Below are 5000 nucleotides of genomic sequence, written 5' to 3' on the forward strand. Positions count from 1 at the left end.
TGGTAACAGCTAATTTATAAATCCGTGTTTTAAGGGGTTAAAGGAGCACTTCTGCCATTTTCAATACGCTGTTGCATTGCTCACGTTACCCTTGACTTGTCAGTACCCGGTGATGCTGCATTTTTCGGCTCAGTCCTTTCCGAGATCTGAGCTATGCCAATGGTGGCAGATTTTATTTACATTAAAAACTTTCTTAACATAGGCCTACTCCAAATATTTTCCCAAAAGGTATGACTGTTTGCTAGTTCTCTGCTGATGTTACATAAACTTTTGGATGTTTTTGGGGACAAATAAAGATGTATGTAAATGTAAAGAAACACCTGTCCCCATTACAATGACCAGGATCTCGGAAAAGGCTGAAGAAAAAAAAAAAGGAAAAATCTCAGCTACTCACAAGTCCAGGGTAGTGTGCATTGTTGCACATGTTGCACAATGTGCATGTTGAGATTGGCTTTAGTCATCCTTTAAGTGTTCTTGTTAAGGGCAGTTCTACACGTGTGTGTGTGTGTGTGTGTGTGTGTGTGTGTGTGTGTGTGTGTGTGTGTGTGTGTGTGTGTGTGTGTGTGTGTGTGTGTGTGTGTGTGTGTGTGTGTGTGTGTGTGTGTGTGTGTGTGTGTGTGTGTGTTCATCATAACTTATGAACGGAATAGCATATAACCACCAAATTTGGAGGAGAAGATTTACATACAAACATCAGTGAATGATTACAACCGTTGCAACCGAAAATGTTGGATCCTAATGCTGTCGGAACCTGTGTGTGTTGTGCTTTAGGCCAGGTGTCACCAACGTGGTCCCCGCGGGCGCCAGGTAGCCCTCCAGGAGTTTCTGAGGTGCCCTCCAAGGATGATAATTAATAGTGACGACTATAAGATTTTAGTCACAGTTGGTGTTCTTCATTCAAATATGAGATTATTTATTTGTAACCTATAAGCAAATTATCATTCAATCATAGCGTGCATTGGAAATGATGTCAAGCCATCAGTATAAGATTTTGAATAAAAGTAGCTCTCGGGTAGCCCTTGGTAGTCCTGGGGTAGTCCTCGGTAGCCCTTGGTTACCCTCTGGTAGCCCTCAGACACAGAAAGGTTGGGGACCCCTGCTTTAGGCTAAGCGGGGGCTAGTTGAGGGGTCGAGGCTGAGTTGTTATTGAAGAGAAAGTGAAAGCCCACCTGGGAGACTCAAACTCCCATTGTGATTGTGACACAGCACTCCACAGCACACAGTGCTCATTGGACACAATTTGTGCCTCACCCGTGCAAAGGGGGCAGCCCTCAATGATGCCCCAAAGGGACCAGTGCAACGGGATGGTACCATGCTCAGGGTACCTCAGTCATGGATGAGGATGGATGAGGTAGAGCACTTAGTTTATTACTCCCCCCACCAACCTGGCGGGTCAGGAGTCGAACCGGCAACCTTTGGGATACAAGTCTGATGCCCTAACCGCTTCATATGATGGCCATTTGGGTGCCATTTAGGGTGAGTGGGGGCTACTTGGGGGTGGGGGTGGGTTGTTATTGGGAAAAGGGACCCTGAAACCAACCCTAGAGAAGTCCCTTGATGGGTGCTACACCAGGATGCTGAGTGCAGTGCTTAACATCAGTGAGTACACATGTAAACAACAAACTCCTATATGAGGTAATACCAAGGGTGAGCGACAAGATTGCTGCGAGGAGAATGAGACTTGCAGGACATTGCCAAAGGCATCTAGAACTGCCAGCCAGCAAACTATGGTGCTACGGGAACCATCACGTGGGTGCCGGTTAAGAGGACGTCCCACACTAACATATGTGGACATACTCAAGAAGGACGCAGGAGCCCAAAGTACCAGCGAACTGAAAAGATGTATGGAGAATCGGGATGACTGGAAGTAACTATAGAAGGCTCGTCTTGGGACGACCTACAGTAGAAAGAGAGAGTGGATATACTGGGGCATCATAGGGGAGAGTGGGTATACTATAGACCAGTGTTTCTCAACCGGGGTGCCGTACGACCCCCTCAAGAGTGTCGTGGAAACGTGGCTGACGGTATGTGAAATTGACCTAAATTAAAAAATAAATTACTGTATGCTATATAATACATACTGTATTTGTCTAAAATGAATAAATGAATGCTAAGTCAGTGGAATCTTTCATCTACCACTTACACACAATAAAGTACATTTAGGTCGCCCAAGCATGGCCTACACATAGCCTGTCGGATATAACGCTTCTACTTTGAATGTAGGTTGTGTGACGTCTCCTAATGTGTTACTTTTCTAAGCTTTTGTGGGATCGGACGCGATGCCATGCTACGGCTTTTTTGGTTTGGGATGCCTTGAGATTTTTCATAAATTGAAAGGGTGCCTTGCCTTACAAAAAAGTTGACAATCACTGCTATAGACTAGGTATCATAGGGGAGAGTGGGTATACTATATAGACTAGGTAGTAGGGCTGGGCGGTTCGGGAAAAAATGCACATCACGGTTTTCTTGATGAAAATTAATATCACGGTTCTCTGCACGATTTCTTTCAAAAGCGGCGATTTTCCCCCGCATCTCAACGTTTCAGACGAAAAGGATGAAATTAAATTTAAAAATGAGATAAAATCCTGAATTTTGATTAATCTCCATTTCAATTTTAATCACTTGTTTTGGAAAGTACACTAAAAAAAAAAAAACCTTCTCCAATCAAAAAGTGAACCTTGTCTAGGTGAAAACCGTTATCACATTTTTTTCGTGTAACAGTATACCACCCACCCCTACTAGGTAGGTATCATAGGGGAGAGAGGGAATACTATAGACTAGGTATCATTTCCAGTCTTTTATTTTCCATGCAGTCTGTGAAAAGGATCCAACAGCCTCTTTAATGAGGTGTCATGGCAACCATAATAAAAACAGAAACACGGTGACATCAGGTTGGACTAATTACTTTACCAGACCGTGTGTGTCGTCTGTGTGTGTGTCTGTGTGTGAGTCTGAGTGTGTGTGTGTGTGTGTGTGTGTGTGTGTGTGTGTGTGTGTGTGTGTGTGTGTGTGTGTGTGTGTGTGTGTGTGTGTGTGTGTGTGTGTGTGTGTGTGTGTGTGTGTGTGTATGTGTGTGTGTGTGTGTCTGTGCACACCAAGAGCATATGTGCGTGTGTGCCTGCATGTGTGTGTGAGAGAGAGGAGGTGGGGGGTGTGAGGGGGGATAGGGGTAGTGGACAGGGTTGGAAGCACCTCTGGTGTGTGTGTGTGTGTGTGTGTGTGTGTGTGTGTGTGTGTGTGTGTGTGTGTGTGTGTGTGTGTGTGTGTGTGTGTGTGTGTGTGTGTGTGTGTGTGTGTGTGTGTGTGTGAGAGAGAGAGAAGCACCTCTGGCCAGTATTATTTGCAGACAACTTTGTGTAGTGCAGGAGGTGAGTGCAGCTGTGCTGATGAATGAGGTGAGGTTCATGTCCTCTTTCTTTGTAGGCTACTTAATGTACTGTTCTGATCGTCAAATCCCTACATAAACTTCTAGTAGGCCTACTATTCTACAAACCCCAACTCCGATGAAGTTGGGACGTTTGGTAAACAGTGAATAAAATCAAAATGCTATCATTTTCAAAACATTCTATCTATTCATTAGATGGAGAATAGTGAAAAGACAACATATTAAGTGTTAAAACTGAGAAAAAAATATTGTTTTGGGGGACATATGTACTCATTTCTAATTTGATAAATCCAACACGTCTCAAAAGAGTTGGGACGGGGACAATAAATGGCAGCAAATGTCGAGGAAGACTAAAAACAAAACAAAAGACAACACTTAACAGTTAAATACATTAACCGATGAGATGATTTTATATAAAAAACAGTGTTAATTCCTATCTTGGACATGATTTCACCAGCTTAAATGGTGGGTGTATTCCTTGTCATGTTTTGCAATGTTTTCCTTTCTGTAGTGCTTACAGTGTGACAGGTCTTGACCAAAAACCCACCATTTTATCACCTGCTGGTCCTTATGATGGAGCCAAACTGTTAAAACATAGTAGAGAATGCAATTTGACCTTACTATGTGGCAGTAATCGAAGATCTCCCTTCAAAATATAATGCATGAGTGGCTTTTCATGCTGTTTAAAACCCATTTATACCATTCAGCACTGTATTTAACTCTACAGATGAGTGAGAACATCTTAACCAATGCACTACTGCACCCGCATGCCATCATGGAGGCTGACTTTTGAAGCTAGCACTAACACAAGTTGGATGGTCCATTTTTACTGTAGCACAGGATGTGCAATGCTCTATTATTGTCAAAAAGAATGGACTTCTACAACTTCTGCTGACTTCTGTAAGCAAAGGACAGTTTCCCATGTCTTCTGGGTCTATTTCAAGTGAGCTCAGGTGCTTAGGAGAATGTTACACCCCTGTCTCATTTTCATGCATTAAGCATTCTCAATGTGGTAAATTTTCAATAGCTCTAGCACTCCAGGAATTAGAGTGAGACTACAGCCAATATATATTTCATGATGTCATGAACCTATACAATGATTTTATTAACAAATATATGTCTTATATACACTCAATCGTGGTAAATCAAAGGGAATTCAAAAATGTATGTAATAACTATGGTAATTATTCCCTTTGCATCTTTAATTCTGAGTGACTCAGCCTCTCTGTCATGATCTTATACCTGGACACCTATATTGTCCGTCAGTACAATTCATTTTGAAATGTTCTTCTTTGTTGTTTTATCTTATTTGGATGTTTACTAAATTTCACTGATCCCCGTCCCAACTCTTTTGAGACGTGTTGGATTTATCAAATTAGAAATGAGTACATATGTCCCCCAAAACAATATTTTTTCTCGGTTTTAACACTTAATATGTTGTCTTTTCACTATTCTCCATCTAATGAATAGATTGAATGTTTTGAAAATGATAGCATTTTGATTTTATTCACTGTTTACCAAACGTCCCAACTTCATCGGAGTTGGGGTTTGTATATTAGAATTAGTTGCTCTCCACAAGAAATCAATTGCACAAGTTATGGAATAGAATAGAATA

The 5000-nt window shown here is 41.9% G+C and overlaps 1 protein-coding gene across 3 annotated transcripts in view; it reads right to left on the reverse strand.

Moving 5' to 3' along the window:
* Positions 1-5000, reverse strand: part of LOC134436685 (TGF-beta receptor type-2-like) — a 55406-nt gene that overhangs the window by 46110 nt on the left and 4296 nt on the right. The gene's annotated exons all lie outside the window — the stretch shown is intronic.

Source organism: Engraulis encrasicolus, chromosome 20, assembly GCF_034702125.1.
Source record: "Engraulis encrasicolus isolate BLACKSEA-1 chromosome 20, IST_EnEncr_1.0, whole genome shotgun sequence".
NCBI classification, from domain to species: Eukaryota; Metazoa; Chordata; class Actinopteri; order Clupeiformes; family Engraulidae; genus Engraulis; species Engraulis encrasicolus.